General features: G+C 33.5%; 1 pseudogene; it reads left to right on the top strand.

The window, feature by feature from the left end:
- Positions 1-993: 993 nt before the first annotated feature.
- On the top strand, positions 994-19,275 carry LOC133310355 (phytoene synthase 2, chloroplastic-like; annotated as a pseudogene).
- The last annotated feature ends 362 nt before the right edge of the window (positions 19,276-19,637 follow it).

The raw sequence follows: 19,637 nt of genomic DNA, 5'->3' as shown, positions 1-19,637 counted from the left end.
ATGTCGATTTCGCAAGTGTGAACCAAGGAAGCTTCAATCGCACCTTCAAGGGTTGAGATTCGGACTTGGTTGGAGAGAGGGGACGGAATGCAGCCTTTTAGTCGATTAGGGTTTGAAAATAACCCCATTTGCGAAATGGGGGGGTTTTTAAAAAACCTGATCTGCGACATTTAGTCGACTAAATAATGTGCTTAGTCGACTAAAAGTGCAAACAATTTAGTCGATTAAGGTGAGTTTTTAGTCGACTAAAATTCGCGTTTCATAATTTCTGAGTTTAGCCCATTTAGTCGATTAAAAGTGCAACATAATCGACTAAATAGGGGCAGGATGGTGAATAGTTCTGGGGAGGGACAAATTGGTTATTAATTATTTAATTAGGGGCAAAAGGGTCAAAAACCCAACTTATCAGCCTACATAAAATGGGATAAATTAATATTTCAAAATCACTAATCAACGGTGGATTAACTCGTCCCGTCCCATTTTTGGTGGCTGAAAATGGTACATGACAAGTTGACTCATTTTGCCAACTCAATTATCTCCATTCACATTTTAAGAATATTAGCTGTAGTTTATTTACAATTTAAATTTATTTTACAATCCTATTTTATTTAATAAGATCTTAGAAATTTTTATATAAAATTTGAGAGAAGAGAGCATGGGATACACACATTTTTTGTTCATAAAACTTTGATTGATTTATGTAAAACCATTTTAAATTATTTTTTACTTAACAATAAACAACAATAATATTCCCTTTTTTAATAAAATTATTTAATATCAATCACATGTACATTATTTATAATTTTGAGAGTTCAACAGCGATTGACGAAATGCTAATTTTTTTTTTAAAAATTATTTTTACAATTTTTAAAAATATTATTTTTAATTTATTTTACAGAATAAAAATGATAAGAAAAACTTGTTCGATAAATTTAATTTTGAGAATAAATTTTGAAAACTTGATGACAATAGTTTTCTTCTCTTTCAATATAGCCTTTCAGGGACATGATAGAAGGCATGAGAATGGATGCAAAGTAAACCCGATACAAAAACTTCGAAGAGCTATATCTTTAATGCTATTGTGTGGCTGGAACTGTTGGCTTAATGAGCGTTCCAATAATGGGCATTGCACCCAACTCTCTTGGCTCTGCTCAAAGTGTATATAATGCCGCACTATATCTAGGTATTGGAAATCAATTGACCAACGACGCGGGCGAGGAGGAGTGAGCTTTTAATTGATTTTCTTCACTTGCTAGTTGTGTTGATTATATTTAGATTAAATTTTTAGTTCCTAAACAAATATTACAGGGCCTAATTTAATTATTTAGAGAAAAAAATACAAACTTGTGGTCCTTTTGAAATTAAAAAAAGACTCATTTTAGTGGATTAATACGAGTTTTTTTTTTAACTTTAGAGGGACCATAATTTTAATTAATTAAATTTGTTTTGAATTTTAAAGAAATCATAAGTCAATTATTTTTCTTCTAAAAGATTAAAATGGGCCGTGGTTTTTTGTTGAGTTTAGATTACACACACCTACGTATGATATTGTTGATTTATTAACTTCTCCTTTTAGTGCACTAAGAGGAAGAGTTTTACCTACCCAAGATCAACTTGCCCAGTTTGGTTGTTTAAGCGACAAGGATGTTTTCTCAATAAAGGTCACTGAAAGATGGAGAGAGTCAGGGGTATGCAAAATAAACAAAAAACTGAACTGAATCATGAACCGAACCGAACCGCCCTTAAAATAATAAGTTTTTAAAAATCAGTTCATGAACCGAACCGATTTTTAAAGAATCAGTTCATGAACCGAACCAGTTTTTAAAACCAATTTAAGAACCGAACTATTTTTGAACCGAATTGAACCGAACCGAACCGTTTTCAAATCGAACCAAATTAATTTGTATAACTTTATTTTTTAAATTTTAATTTTTTTTAAAGGAGGGTCTACCCGAACCGATTCTGAACCACTTCCGAACCAAACCATTTAAACCAATTCGGTTCGATTTTTCAAAAAATCCGATTCGGTTTAATCCATGCAAATCCCTAAAGAGAGTTTATGAAGTAGCATATTACAAGGGCAAGATTCTACTTCAACTTGGCACATCGGCGGACCCAGGTGGGCGCAGATGTCCGCAGGGCGGACATAAAGATTGTCATTTTAGTTTTTTTTTTTTGCAGGTTCTTATTTGTCTCTTGATTCAATATTTATATTAGGAGTAAATATCCTTTTAAGTACTTAACAAAAAATATGGTCCCCACTTTAGTCCTTTAAAAAAAAAATTAGTCTAGATGTTCCTAAGAAATTTAAAGTGGATCAATTTAGTTAAAATTGTGGTCCCTTACTAATTCAAAAAAGACTCACATTAATTACTCAAAAGAATTAAAATATGTCCACTTTAATTTCACAGGGATCAGGTCACTAATTTTTTTTGTAAGGGACTAAAATGGAGACCGAATTTTTTGTTAGTTCATGAGCGAGTTCAGAACCTTGTACATAAAGCATTAATCTAAATTGTCTTTAAAAAAAAAAATTCGAGGGCGCTGCCCTCGAACCCCCACCGTTAAATGTGTGACATAAAAAGTTTTTCCTGGGTCCGCCACTGACTTGGCAGATGAAGGATCTTCTCTGCTTGAAAAGTCTAGCCGTTGGCCAGTAACAACTGTTGGAAATTGACAACACACAAATCGAAAACGGAAAAGAAAAAGAGAGAGAGAATAAACACAGCGATTTACCCTGATTCACCCAATTTAGACTACGTCTAGCTTGTCTGTACTATATTCACCTCACCGCCACTCGTTACAAGTCTCTCGGTTTACAAGGCAAATATGAATAGGATTACAAAACCCTAACAGCAGCTATTCATGGGCCCTAGCCTAAACTGCTAAGAAAATTACAATAAAACAGAGGCCCACAACAGTACCTAGCCTCTACGGGCCTGGGGGCGTTGCCCCCCGGACCCCCGCCCGCTCACCTGGGAGCGGAACCTCAGTTGCCTTTCTGCTGACCCCGATAATTATAGCTTTCATCAACATGCAAAGTATGAGTCATACCCAACAAGGACACGTAGGAGTTTACAGAACCAACATGAACAATTAGTGATCAATACTCTGCCAATAATATTGACTCCTCAAAACTGAGTGTTTTTCACATCAGCTTCTCTCAAATAAAATTGACTAATCATGTACTTACACCCTCATAGCATAACCAACATTGGTATGCAGTGGCGTAGCCTCGTTCATGCGAGCAATAGGCACATGCTTGTTTTAAATTTTTTTTTATTATATATAATTAATTATAATTTGGCATCACTTAAATAGAAAATGAAATACCCAATACAAAATAACAACAAATCATCTCAATGCAAACAAATAATAAGAAATGTGTACAATAGGGTTATTTTTGTGTTTTACCTTTTTTGATTTTTCTGCCTACTTTTCCTACCACTCTAAAAGATCATTAGATCGGAATCTTAATTAACATTTATTTTTTCTCTCCTCTTTAAATTCTGATCTAATGATCTTTTAGGGTGGTAGGCAGAAAAAATGGTAGGTCGAATAATCTATCCTCTTTTTTATCTTGTATATTTGTTTTTGTTTTTTTTGCTTTATTCTAATCAGTTATATATATTTTTTTTATTCCTATTATTTTTAAAAATAAAGACTTGTAAACTTAATCACAAAAATAATTAGTTGACCTATTTCAAAATTTGGGCCCAACTAAATCAAATAAGCCTATTTAAAAGTAACAATCACAAAACTAAGGAAAAATTGTGCATTATTTTAAATGATGTAAAGTTGTGTCATTTTAAGTGAGAAAAAGAGATAGATAAATGAGGAGAGAGTGGACAAAATATATAAAGGTATGAGTCTCACCTCTTTGTGAGAATGAAATGACACAAATTCTGTCATTTAAAAGAACAAATACTTTTCCCTAAAAGTAAACCTAATTATGTTAGAAATTTTATTTTATGGACAATATTAATTAATTAGTTTTATATTTTAAAATTAATCGGGTTAATGGATATTTTAATATTATTATTGTAATTAGCTCATTGTGATCACATTGAATTGGGCTTCTGGCATCTGCTGTTATTGGGTCTAGTTGGGCAGCAGTGTAGGCTTTAGTGTGACCCTGATTTTCTATGATGGGTGGACCCAGTGGACACAGACTATTCTCTGGGTTATTAGCTAGGTCCCCTCTCTAGCCTATTTATATTGGGGTTAAGCCCCATGAGTCATCATGCTCTTATGACTGAGGCTGCCTTTACGGAAATAGGTGATAGAGAGAAAGATCTGATATATAGTCCCTTCTTTCTTTTGACTTTGTAATGATTCAATAATGTACGCAGAATTTCAACTCTGGTTTCATATTGTTTGATATTTTATAATTATATACATGATTCAAGATTAAAATAAATCTAACATTTAGTATTACAGCCACGTATACATGATTATAGAATCCATTGAATAGAATACAGTATTTGGTTGATTGAATTGAGCATCTTATTAATTTTATGCTATCTTAATTAAAAGGTCTTTTTTGCTATTCAATTTCCATGTACAGTGTCGTATGTCTTCTTTATCTTCGTTTTTCGTGCATTTTGGTATTAGGATTTCTTTTGGTGATTAGTGTACTAGTGTTATATGCCAATTTCCATGTACAATGTTGTTATATGCCTTCTTAGAAGTTCTTTATCATCGTCTTTTTTGCATTTGGTATCAGACTAGATATCCGTTATATGCCTTCTTAGAAGGTTTTTTTTTTTTTAAATAAAGAGGGGCTAAGCCCCAGAAACAGAAAGAAATTACAAATCAGAAACTAACAAGCTAGACATATTTCTAGCATCATCAACTATAAGTTCCATCAACTGAGGAGGAGGATCTTTAAAAATCTTGAAATGAAGATTATTAGTCTGCCCAGCTTTAGCTAACCAATGAGCACATTTGTTGTTTTCTCTCTTGGTATGAACAAGATGAATAGTCCAATCTGCTTTTAACCATAATCTCAATCTGCTAGTGACTTGACAGTCCCTAGGATCTTCATGCTGCTCCTTTAACATCTGGATGGCTTGGCTAGAATCACATTCTAGCTCTATTCTTTTTAATCCTGTTCCCCAAAGCAGTTCCAAACCTTTCAGTAGTCCCCATAATTCTGCATCAAGAGGATTGCATGAACCTAAATTACAATAGAAGCTTCCCAAAAAGGATCCATTGTGATCTCTTAATATACCACCACAACTAGCTTTTTTCAAGCCACTAGAAGAAGCTCCATCACAATTCAACTTAACCCACCCTTGCTTGGGGGTTGTCCAAATGCTATCGTTGGAATCACCACGGTGCTGATAAATTCGGGCTTGTAGAATCTGTTGGACAAACATCCAAATTGAAGCCTGCGATTGCTCATCATGACAGAAATGATCTTCATAGATCTCCAAATTTCTCCACTTCCACAAAAACCAACAAGTAGTAAAGAAAATATCCCTCCAGTCCTTCACTTTATTGGAGGACCACATGTTATCGATATTTAAAGTCAACCAATCCTGCAAATTGAATTCATAAAGGAATTGGGTATCGAACCTGTAAACCAAGATTGCCAAATTTTCCTAGCATGTCTACAATCACGAAGAACATGAATAATAGTTTCCTTATGATTTGGACAACTGGGACAGACATTTGAACCTCCGCTCCACTTACTGGTTCTGCTGCGCACTGAAAGTTTAGCAAGCAAAGTCATCCACATAAACACTTTCACCCATTCTGGTCCATTCCACGACCAAACTTTTTTCCATAAGCTAGTGTAAACATCTGCTGGGAAGTTCATAAGATTACAGTAAGCGACCTTAACCAAAGAAGTTGAGTGATGATTATTGATCCAAACTAATCTATCCTCCCCATTCCTTGGAATAAGCCTGAGATGATTTGTTACTGCATCAGCCAAATCTGACTCCAGAAATTGATGAACAGCTTCAAGACGGAAACCATCATCCACCATGTAATCTGCAATTGATTTCTGACTATCCTCCCACGGCACCTAATTGCTCGACAACTGCTACAAATTTTTCTCCCATCCCAACCAGTTATCAGTCCAAAGCTTTACGTCAGAACCATCTGTTATTTCCCATCTAAGACCAGCAAGGAAATTACTCCAACATTTAGCAAGATCACGCCAAAGTTTAGAGTCATATGATTTTGCCTTTATACCTCTCCTTAAGTCTTGACCTCTACCATACTTGGCTACTAAAATCTTAACCCATAAATCATCTTTCTTAGTTAACACCTTCCACGCCAGTTTATGAATATAAGCTTCATTTTGGAGTCGAAGATTAATTATTCCCAAACCACCTCTATCTTTGGGTTTATACATTTGATCCCAAGCTACTAAATGAGCCCGCCTTCTGCTATCCTGATCTCCCCAAATGAAAGCCATTTGTATCTGCTGAATTTCATCACAAAACGTTACTGGTAAAAGACCATTCTGCATATGGAAAGAAGGGATTGCAGCAATGACCGATTTCACCAAAGTAACCCGACCAGCAAAAGAAAGGCAATGGCTTTTCCAACCATCCAGTTTTGAACGTATCCTATCCTTGATAGCTCCATAGTCTGCTTTAATACATCTCCCTTGTTTAACAATAGAGCCTAAATATCTGCCAATACTAGAAGTGCGCTTAAAGCCCATTCTGTTGACAATCCTTGCAACAACTTGAGTATCAGTATTCGGGGAAAAATAAATCAAAGATTTATTTGCACTAACACTTTGCCCCGACATCTCACAAAAGAGATTAATACAATCCATAATCACCTTAGCTTGCTCTATATCTGCTTGCGCAAAGAGAATGATATCATCTGCAAATAAAAGGTGGGATACACTCGGCCCTCTTCTGCAGACTCTAATAGGCTTCCACGAACCCATAGTCACTTTTTCAGCGATCAAGTGGGAAAACTTCTCAACACACAACACAAAAATATAAGGAGAGATTGGATCCCCTTAACGAATTCCTCTCTGAGGAACTATGCAATCTGAAGCCACACCATTTATCAAGACCCTCGAACGATTAGAAGTTATAGAAGCCATTATAACACCAATCATCCAATCAGGAAACTGAACTTCAATAAGCACTTTATAGATAAAACTCCAACTGAGTTCATCATAAGCTTTTTCAAGGTCCAGTTTGATTGCCATTGTACCTTTCTTTCTTTTTACTCTCCCCATAGAATGAACCAGCTCCTTTGCTACTATAATATTATCCTGAAGCTGACGATTTGGCACGAAGCTAGCTTGGTAAGGAGAAACTAAATTCTCCATTGTAAGCTTAAGCCTATCAACAATGATCTTGCTCATACCCTTATAAATGACATTACACAAAGAAATAGGCATGAATTGAGAAACATACATTGGCTTAGGAACTTTGGGGATCAAAGTGATCAGAGTACCGTTGACTTCCTCAATGCTGGAAGGGTTTTCTGCATAATACTTGATATCTCTCCAAATCTGTTCACCAATAAATTCCCAGTTCTTTTTGTAGAATGTCGCGGTATAGCCATCCTCCCCTGGAGCTTTCAAATCTTTCATAGAAAAGAAAGCTCGTCTGACTTCATCTTTTGAAATTGGAGCACCTAAGTTAACAGCAGTCTCATCGTCCACCTTTGGCCAAAGAGTCTGGACCCAAGGACGATCATGGTTTTCTTCAGAAAATAGTTTAGAGAAGTAAGCATTTATTACCCGTGCAATGTTGTGATCTTCTCTAATCAAGTTTCCAGCATCATCTTTCAACTCCAAGATCTTGCTCCTTCTACGTCTAACAATTGTTTTTGTATGATAGTACTTCGTATTCCTATCTCCTTGAGCTATCCAAGTAGCACGAGACTTTTCAAACCACAAAAGCTCCTCCTGTTCTAAAACTTGTTCAAGTTCACCCCTTATCTTGCCTTCAATCTTTTCCAAATGGCTTTTATTCTGCTCAGAAATTGCCCTCTGGATACCTTCAAGCCTACCAATCAACCTGTTCTTCTTATGATGGATATTACCAAACACATCTTTATTCCACTGCTTAATAAGAGGAGTGAAATCACGAAGACTATCAACTGTTCTTTGATCCTGACGCCAGTTTTCCTTGATGAAATTGTTCAAAAATTGATGATCCAACCAAAAAGAATGAAAACGGAAAGGGCGTTCCACCCCATCAACTCTGCTTGGCTCTAAGGTAATAAGGATAGGATTATGGTCACTGTTAATACGAGGAAGCACTCGAACCTGGCCTTCATGAAACATCAACCTCCATTCAGCATTGCTACAAGCTCGATCTAAACGTTTAAAGACTCTATCTAAATGAAGAAATCTAGGTCCTCACCATGTAAATTTAGAACATATTCCTTCAAGATCAATCATATTTATATCAGTTAGAAGAGAAGCAAATTTATTACATCTGCTAATATCAACTGGAGCACCACCACGTTTCTCACTTGGAAAGGCAATTTCATTAAAATCACCTGCAATTAACCAAGGAACCGAGATATCTTCTGATAACTGAAGTAAACCATCCCAAAGTCTCTTCCGAATTTCTTCTCTAGGACTTGCATAGATAACAGTATAAAGAAAAGCTTGATGATCTGCCAATGTAACACGAACATGAATAAATTGATGGGTCTGTTTTAATGCTTAAACCTGACACCTATCATTATTCCATAGTAACCAAAGACCTCCCGTAAATCCATGAGCATCCTCCACTATTGAATTATTAAAACCCAGCTTTTTTATTATCTGTTTTGCTTTTGAACCACTTACTCGAGGTTCAAGAATAGCTGCCACCTCAATCTTATGCCTTCGAACCATCATTTGAAACGTTGATTTGAAGCACTTTTTAGCCGCCCCGCGGAAATTCCATGTAACTAAAGATATTAATCAATGGTAATTTGGCAGGATTGTGGGTCCACTGCCATCCCATTGTCATTGCATTGAGTTTCAGATTCTGAAATCATCTCCACCTCAATATTGAGCTTATGGTTTTTTGGGATAGACTTTCCTTTATCTCTACTTGGATCAGGCGCTTTTGGTTGGGACAAGCCATGATCTAAGCCGTTGATATTTTGACCATCCTTATCCACCTCATTTTGATAACAATCTTTGTTATAATCAGCAACAGTACTCCTAGCCACCATGGAATCTCCACCGCTTTGACCTCTAATGTGCTTATTATTATGAATCGCAACTTGCCTCCTCAAGTTCGCTGTATTATTGTTTGAGGTACCTCTGTCAACTATCTTCCCATTTATTTGATTTTCTTTTTCATGACCTGTCGTAATCCCACTTAACGTAAATCGATTGGGGTGTTCCTGTAATTCAACATTAGGACGACTTCTAGGGTTTCTGTGTTTGGACCCTTGAGATGTACTAATATCAATATTAACAGGAGGGCCCACCATATTGACGTCATTTATAACAGCATCCGGATTAGTCGCTAGGATATCATGAGTAATATCATCTTTATTAGAGCCCATTAAAGCAGCGTAACGGGAATTTGATTGATTATCAATCATAACCGGCTAATTTGATTGCGGTTGATTACTCTCTTGATTACTCCCTTGATTATTCCCTTGATTACTCCCGTGATTATTCCCTTGATTACTCCCTTGATTACTCCCTTGATTACTCCCTTGATCACTCCCTTGATTACTCAGTTGATTACTCAGTTGATTACTCCCTTGACTACTCCCTTGATTACGCCTTGATTCCCTTCGAACCGGTTCCTGCTTCCTGTTGTCCGCCATTGGAGTTTGAATTCTTGATCGACGTTGACGTTGCACCACCATCCAAGGACCTAATCCATTTTTCTGAAACTCAGCCTCATCTTTTTTCCCGTCTTGATTTTGCTGATTATCCTTTCCTTCAACTGGTATCTCAGGACAACAATCTTTACTATGTCCATAGCGCCCACAATGGAAACAAATAAGGCCTAAACCTTCATATTCTATCTGTTTAGTTGCTCCGTCCAACACATATTCACCCTTCAAAGGCTGAGCAAGATCCAGTTCCACGCAAATTCGAGCAAACTGTCCTCTTACATGCTCATTAGTTGTCCTATCGATCTTCAACATTTTACCTAGCCAGTTACCAATACGGCGGAAAAAGGCTTCATCATAATACTCCAGTGGGATATCCGGTAATAGCACCCAAGCTGCAATCTTCATCACACTTGCAGCATTTGGTCTAAAAGTTGGCTCCCAACGTCGGAGTGATAAATAATGGCCTAAAATAATCCAAGGACCACCATTTAGAGCAAAAAGAAGATCATCTTTGTTGCTAAATTGCACCACATAGAATCCATTACCTACATATGTAACGTTAATCTTTCCAGCTCTAGCCCATAGTATTTCAATCTTCTTGTTCATGAAAGCCACTCCTGTATTCCTTCCAAAGTAGTTTTACAATGAGAGCTTTTTCCCAAACCTTCAGCATTCTTGTTCTTGCTTTTCTAGTACAACCAAAATGAGTTCTACCATCTTCCTCTGTCCACATTTTAATCCCACCATAATTCACATCCTCTTCCTCCGCAGGTGCACTTTGATCAACATTTTCTTCCAAATTCCAATCCATTCCTTCCCAGTCATCTGTTTCACCATTGTGTTGCATGAGCATCTCTCGCCAAGTCATCTTTTTATTACCGTCGTCAACCATCCAAGATTCATGTCTAGGAACCCTAGACTGTGATTCAATAAACACCTTATCTCAATCTTTATTTCTCTTATTATTCCTACGTAGTAGATCTTCTTCTTCTTTTGAAGTTTGGCCTTCAGTAGCTATATTTTCCTCCATGAAAAGGAAAACCCTAGCAGAGCATTTTTTTGGATGAGGGTGGGAGATAATTTTTTTTTAGTAGGGTACAAAAGTATATTTTAGTAGCTTCAATCTTAGAAGGTCTTTATCATCGTCTTTTTTGCATTTTGTATCAGACTAGATATCCAAGCTAGTGTCAGCAGGCAAAAAAATTAATTTAATATTTTTTTAATAAATTAAGTACGTAGTTATTACAGTTTTAGAAATAATTACACATTTATTGCACAATATGACGTTCAATTTGGACGTCACTAAAGACGCTCAATTTGAGCGTCACTCAAGAGGCAATCACGCCTAATTTAGACATCACTCATCAAGTGTTGACACGTGTCATATTTTTTTCTAAAAAAATAATAATTTAATCATAAAACTTCTGAAGGCCATAACTTTTGACTCGGATATCCAAATTAGGTAATTCTTTTTTTGATTCCACATAACTTTTCGAGATCTACGCAATGACATCTCCTTTGATATATTTTATTTCTCATAAACATAATTTAAATTTAAATCAGGTAATCCTTCTTCTTTAGAGATTTAGAATATTTATTTAATTATTTTCTTTATTAATACAAATTTTTCAAATTGATTTTTGAGTTTAAATCACAAATAAAATATTTATTTTGTTTTCCTTATTAATAATAATGGGAAAAAAGTATCTAATATTACTTTAGATAACTTTGTTTAATGTTCATCGAAACGACGTCGTTTTGGGGTTGAAAAATTAAAAAATTAGAATGATAAAGACTATTATAACCTTGAAATAAATTAAAATTACCAAAATATCATGATTTCTGCCTCAAAACGACGTCGTTTCGATGAACATTAGATAAATTTATCTAAAGTAACTTTAGAAAAAACAAACCCAATAATAATTGTTACTTTTTAATTTAAATCACACATCAAATTTTGATTTATTTTTTATATTAAATCTCAAACCCAGAACTCAGAGGCTTCTGAGTTTAAAATTGTGACATGTGTCAACACCTGACACGTTACCAATGACGTCTAAATTGAGTTTAAATCAAGAGGCAATCACACCTAATTTAGGTAATTTTATTTTTGAAAAACATTCATAAGCCATAATTAATTTCAGACCACAAATAATAACCCAGAAGCTTATAGCATTAATTATTAATTTCAAAAATAATACCCTTCTTCCTTATTGATTTAGAATATTTATTTAATTATTTCCTTTATTTCTACAGATTTTTCAAAAATATTTTTTAGTTTAAATCACAAATCAAATCTTTATTTTGTTTTCCTTATTAATAATAATTTTTATTTTTAATTTTAATTTAAATCACTAACCAAATTTTTGCTATAACAAAAAAATTTATTATAAATAAATTTAAATCACAAATCAAAATTTTATTTATTTTTTTATATTATATCATAAATCCAGAATTCAGAGCCTTTTGGGTTTAACCGCTCTTATAATATTATTTTTACAAATTTAAATTGTGTTTGTGAGAAATAAAATATGTCAAATGAGATGTCATTGCGTAGATCTCGAAAAGTTATGTGTAATCAAAAAAAAAAATTATCTGATTTGGATACCTGAGTCAAAAGTTATGGCCTTCAGAAGTTTTATGATTAAATTTTTTTTTTTTGAAAAAAAATATGACACATGTCAACACTTGATGAGTAACGCCTAAATTAGGCGTGATTACCTCTCGAATGATGCCCAATTTAGGCGTCCTTAATGATGCTCAAATTAAGCATCATATTATGTAATAAATATATAATTATTTTTAAAACTGTAATAAATACGTAATTAATTTATTAAAAAGCATTAACTTAATTTTTTTTCGAGTGTCAGCACTCTTTCCTCAAAATTTGCTAGGTGAAACGTGAATACTGAATAGTTATTTGTTTTTACTGTTTATTCACATTTTACTTTAGGCAAAATTTTTTTTGATACAAGTTACTTGAATCGTCTGCCATTATTGTTCCGTTTTTTTAATCAATTCCCATTTTTTGGTCCCACAATTAGATGTTTGTTTCAAAAAGATATGATCTTATCCTTTGTGTATAACAAGAGTAAAAAATTTCTCCTGCATCGAAAATAAAGTTATGTTAGTGAATTTAAAATGACGTTATTTTGGGATGAAAATTAAAATGTGTTTGTAATTATAACATATTGCAGGGTTATATTAGTCTTTATCATTATAATTTTTTAATCTGATAATTCAAAACGATGTTATTTTGAGCTCACTAAAAATAATTTTATCTCCGATAACTAAAAAATACTTTTCCCACGCAACAAACTGTATACAACAATTCTGATTTTTAAGGGAGTAAACTGATAATAAATAGAATATAATAAAAATAGGCTATTTATATAATAAACTGTATATGATAAAATATATCTTCTTTGTCGGCATCGTCATATTTGATTTACTTCTTTTTCCCAACCGTTCTTCCCTACGACCAATTCGACTTGATTTGCAAGATTTGCTTCATGGACGACAGGTTGGATGCCAACCCTTGGAGAGAAGCTTCGAAACCTTTGTATGTGCTCACCCAAAATGAAAATCATTTGGAAAGATATAAACGAAGTTGAAAGAGATTTTGGGTTATTGTTTTCTAATTTTATTTTTGGAAATTATTATTTTTTATTGAACATGCATCACTGTTTTGAAATAAACTATTGTTTTGAAAAGATTGTTGTGGAAATATATGTAATAATCGTCATAGTGTTGTTAGAAGAAGAGTGCAAAATTTTCGTGATCCATAAGTTAGATCAAGTCACCCACGATAATTAACTTTTTCTATTGGTTATTATTGTTTGTTTATTTTTAAATTTTTTTTGGCAAAGGCATATTATATGATGATAGTTAAATTTTTCAATTATATCATTGACCAATCGTCGAGCTATGTGTAAGATTGTGTCTATATTTATAATTATAGCACTCTCTTCTAGAGGTGTTCATCAACCGATTCAAACCGCAATAACTGAACCGAAAAACCGAAAAATCGAAAATCGAATAAAGCGAAAACCGAAAAATCGAAAACCGAAAAAAAACCGTAAATTTTAATTGGATTGGATCGGTTTTCGGATTGATAGATGAAAACCGGTCTAATATATTAATTTTCCTCTACCTACTTTGGTCTTTCCCCCATCATAGTCCAAAAATTTCTAAACCTAATACTCATTAACCCATCAACTAAACTCAAGAAAAAATCTAGTCACGTCTCATCAATAAAATTTTATATATGTAGAGCTTCATATCTTATTGTCAAAAAAAAAATCTATATTATCGTTTACTGGTACTTTTGTATTTTAAAAAATAAAATTACAAAACCAATATATACAAAAGATGTTATTTGAGCAATAATGAAGAAACAAATTTTAGAATTTTCAAAAAACCGAAAACCAATCCAATTCAAACCGAAAAAAATTGGATCGGATCGGATTTGAAAAAAAGTCCAAACGGAATGAATGAGTATGTAATCAAACCGAAGAGATTGGATCAAATGATTTTTGCTTCCAAAACCGATCCAATTCAAACCGCGAACACCCCTACTCTCTTCAACAATTAACTACCATTTTCTCGCAACATATCACTCAACAACCCAAGTTGTACGTAGTGCCACGGGAAAGACTAATTTCATTTTAAGTTACGGTTTATTTTTTAATAATAATGGAGATGTGTTTTGTTAGTTTAGCAATCTTATCCATTTGTTGCAGTTATTTTACAAAATTTGTTGAATTATTTTTGAACTCGACTTCGTTACGAAATTGCATTTAAGAAAAGTGGTTTTACATTCGTTGCCAATTTTTTTTTTAAATAATGTCTTATCTACATATTTTTTAAGTTTTGAACTTATCATGATGAAATATATTATGAACCTTATATTGACAAGGCTATATAAGGCAAGTTATATATAATAAATGGAAAAAATGTTTGTCATTTTAAATGACATAAAATTATGTCATTTCAAGAGGAAGATAGACACAGAATAAAATTTTTTATTTAAATTTTAAATTAAAAAAACACCCACTTTCTCTCTCTCATGATTTTTATTTTCTGTGTCTATCTCTCTTAAAATGATATAACTTGTGTCATTTAAAATGACAAGCACCAAACCCATAATAAATTATGAATTTGTTACATTCTAAAACGTTCTGATTCAGATAAGACTTTTCATATAAGAAAGTTGGATTTTGTTGCACTAAATTAATGTCTTTAATATTTCGGAGCATGACATTTTTATTTATTTATTTTTATTGCACTATTTAACGAATTTTAAGCATGTCATGTAAACACTGGATAACATCTTCTAAGTAAATCATGTTAGACCTTCTCGTTAGATGTGTGCAAAATAATCATTACTGTATGCTATTCTATTTTTGTTATGTGCATTATAGAATTGAATTCTTTTTTCTGCACTATATTTCGCAATATAGTGTATGTCATCCAATGAATTATTATTATTATTATTAATATTTTGGATTGATAAATGTAATATAATAGTTAGAAATACATGTTGGAAAAGTGTTTCATGTTGTTTAAGCATGTTTGGTTCATGAGTTATTATTATTGTCTGATAATTATTATATGTTAATTACCTATCCAAAAGGGTTTTTAATATATAATAATAAGTTACATGAAGATAAATATTATTAAAGAGAATATGTATTTGAAAATTATTTATCTGCTCAAAGGGGATAAATTTTTTGAAAATTACATATGATACCTTTATGTTGGAATTAAGGAGATATATAATTTATAAAATTTATCTTCCCAAAGAGAATAAATTTTAGACAATTATATATCATTATCTCCGTTGTTAAATCTTCATGTGAAGAAAAATGATTATATATTATATACTCTGCCCAAAGGAGAGTATGTGATATTTAATTATTTTTGTGATTGCTCATGACTAATTTATTACATTATATATGTGACTTTTGGTGATAAAAATTAACTTGTGTTAAACTCTATCAGTTATGAATTTTTTATTTTATTTTTGGGTATATTTTGGTGCACAATGTATTGAAAAATTAGCTCTCATTTGATATTGTTGTATGATTTTGTACTCTCAAATGTGTTGCATGCTGTAATATTTTTGTTTATTGGATTGTATGCTTCCGCTTGAACTGTTTAAATACAAAAAATTATTGAGGAATGCTTCTAGTTATTTCATGCAATTTCCTGCCCAAAGGGGGTTATTGTGTGTTTTAATTGGAAGCTTAACTGTAATAAAATTATTGGAGGTGCATTGGTTTAGGTGATCTATCTTTCCAAAGGGAACAGATCTCTGAAGCCAGTGTATGCTCATTAATTGATTCATCTATATGAAAGTAAGTGGGAGTAAATATATTTTCTTAGTACTTTATGTGGATGACATTTTATTTACTAGTAAGATGTTGATTTATTAAATAAAACAAGGGCTTTTTATCTAAAAGTCTAGATAAAAAAGACCTTAGAGTAGCATCCTTCGTGTATAGAAGATGAGTTTAAATTCTTTTTATTTTATTAATTTGTGGGAGTAATACTCAAGGTTTGCTTTTGAATATTTTAGACAATGAAACACGGACACGTGACTTTTGTGAACAAATGCGTGTCGGACACGTGTCAGACACCGACACGTTCGGACACGCATCCGACACACGGTTGACTTTTTGGGACACGTTGACTAATGGGACACGCGGTCAACTTATGTGGACACGATTTGGGTCACGTTTTGACATTTTTATTTTAAATTAACCTCACTACAGCCCCAACACCACAACCCCATTCCACCTCCAACAGCCGGCCATCTCCACCGCACCATCCCTCATCTTCAACCTCTCCTCTTCTTTCACCGTCCCACCCTTCACCCCCCATCATCACCGGACATCATCAACCACATGTTTGCGTCCTCTCTATTTAGGCCTTGCCTCGAAAAGAAGAATCAACAAAACCAGATCTCCAAAAGTGAATAGTCGTTTGGTCACAGGGCTTTCGAAATCTTAGTGGAGAAGCAAAAAAACGCGTGCGAGTTCTTTCCGAACGGGTTTAACAGAAATATAAATAATAGAAATGGAAGAGGAACAAACAAGGAGGTAAAGGTGTAGCCTCTCTGCCTCTTTGGGAATGGGGTCTCTGCAAGTGTATCAGAGAGAGAGAGAAAAAGGTAAAAATTTAAAAGAGAGTGATGGAATTTGTGCGAGGGAGAGTAGAGATCTCTTGTGTAAAGAATTTAGCACTTCTCTTTTTTCTACTTCCTGCTTGATCTTCCTCTGCTACGATTGTGGCTCACTACTACTGTCACTTTGGAATTTTTCCACACCAAGAAAAGGTTAATTAATTCAACAAAAGAGAGAAAGAAAGTTTCTGGATGGTCCAGAATATAGCAGAGAAAGAGGGCACAGAGAGCAATGAATGAGGAAAAATGCAACCTTTATTACTGTGCATTATATGCTCTTGTTATTTTTTTGCAACCCCATTTTTTTTTCTCTCACCGTCATCTTCTTTCTGTTCGTCCTTGCTTCTCTCTTTCACTCTGATTTTAATTTTTTAATTTTTTAATTCTAGTGCTCATCTGGTGTTCATCATCCATCTTCAGATGCGAAGTGGGCTCTTCATTTTATGTAACCACAAGTCAACCACATTATAAGTACTTGCTAAATGTATTAAATGTAAACTATATTATATATATTTAAAATATTATTTAATATCAAAACGTGTTCCAACGTGTCGAAATTTAGCATTTTTTAAAATTAACGTGTCGGGGTGTCGTGTCGTGTCCCGTGTCCATGTCCGTGCATCATTGATTTTAGATTCTTTTGATTCCTTTGGTTAGTGGGAGTCATATTCAGTTTGTTTATTTTTTGGTTACTTTTCTATGTAAACTGATAATTATTTTGTGATATTTGTTTGAATTTTCGTAATTGATGATCATCAATATTATTATTTCTCCTGTCGACTGAGAAATATATGTATAGAATAATATCTTTAAGCATGTTGTGAGCTTAAAGGTGATTGGATGTCACAAATTTTGAGATCTCATGTTGTACTGTGGCATACTGGCTTATTTAAGCAAAGCGATTTCATGTTGTTTAGAAATTGCGGTGACGAGATTTCATATTGTTGGGAAATTGTATCAAGAAGTGTAATTTCATGTTCCTTGGAAACTGCACTAATGTGATTTCATGTTGTTAAGAATTTACATTAAGGACCGATAAGAATTAGTGTGTTACATTGTTGATCATATTTTGGCACTAATTCTTACTACACTACTAGGCCTTGATTCATGAAGATGTAATATTCATTGTATGTGAGTAAGGAAGGTCATATGCCATGATATTTTTGGTATATTGATTGCCATATTCCTATGATGAGGTTATGTTGGATTGAATTGTGTTGAGATGCTGGAATTGGAATATTATTTTTGAAAATTGTGGCCACGCAAAATTATTTTTTAGTTATTAATCTGATAGAGTCATTTTCGAAATAAAATGATTTTCAAAATAATGTTAAATTAATTAATATAGCCCAAGTGAGAGAATGTTAGAAATTTTATTTTATGGGAAATATTAATTAAAGTTTTATAATTTAAAATTAATCGGGTTAATGGATATTCCAATATTATTATTGTAATTAGCTCATTGTGATCACATTGAATTGGGCTTCTAACATCTGTTGTTATTGGGCCTAGTTGGACAGCAGTGTAGGCTTCAGTGTGACCCTGGTTTTCCATGATGGGTGGACCCAGTGGACATACACTCTTGTCTGGGTTATTAGCTAGGTCATCTCTCTAGCCTATTTATATTGGGGTTAAGCTCCATGAGCCATCATGCCCCCATCGCTAAGGCTACCTTTATGGAAATAAGTGATAGAGAGGAAGATCTGGCATATAGTCCCTTCTTTCTTTCGACTTTGTGATGATTCAATAAGGTACGTACAATCCCAACTTTGGTTTCATATTGTTTAGTATTTTATAATTAATACATGATTCAGAGTTAAAATAAATCTAACAAATAACACATCAAATTTTTTGGCACCACCTACGGCCGGCTCCGCCAATATTAGTTTGTATGTAGCGTTATTTGATTTTCACTGTTTCTCCAAAGCCAAGAAGAGCCTGTGGAAAGATGATCACTAATTAGCTTGATCTTTCTTCTAAAAAAAATGTTACGAGGTCTCCATACACTCTCAAGACAGTCCAACTACAAGAATTATAATTCAACAGTCACATCATGATCAAGAATAAGTGTTAGAAAGTTGTTGAATCAAATGTATCTTCTAATGACTAGCAAAAATCATTTGTAGACTTTTTAATAGTTTGTTGTTCGTGATTTGCAGGTGTTGTCCTCATTAATATTGTATCGTAAGATCTTGGATGCAATAGAAGACAATGATTACAACAATTTGACAAAACGTGCCTACGTAGGACAAGCTAAGAAAATGTTGATGTTACCTCTGGCTTACAATAGATCTCTCTCGTGATTCATGTCTCAACTCAAACTTTCACCCTTCAATACCTAGAAAATTAATATCCGAAACCAGGGAATTTCTTGTAAATATACTAGGTGAGGAGGCATATGTTGAAAATCAACAATCGCACAACACATAAATCGAAAACGAGAAATAAAAAGGGAAAGAGAAAATTGATACAGTTATTTATCTTATTCACCTAATGTAGGTTATGTCCAACTTGTTTGTCCCAATGTTTAAAACTCGACCCGGCCATCGACTCGACCGAGGTTAGGGGTCACATGTCACGAGATCACTTCGCTGACCCGATTTTATACATTAAAAAAATATAAATATATATTTTATATAAAAAAATTCAAAAAATTCAAACCATC

Source organism: Gastrolobium bilobum, unplaced genomic scaffold, assembly GCF_033153095.1.
Source record: "Gastrolobium bilobum isolate Gb01-03AN ecotype WA unplaced genomic scaffold, APGP_CSIRO_Gbil_v1 utg190664, whole genome shotgun sequence".
Classification (NCBI taxonomy): Eukaryota; Viridiplantae; Streptophyta; class Magnoliopsida; order Fabales; family Fabaceae; genus Gastrolobium; species Gastrolobium bilobum.
The sequence above is the reverse complement of the archived record's forward strand: the minus strand, read 5'-3'. Positions and strand labels throughout refer to the sequence as shown.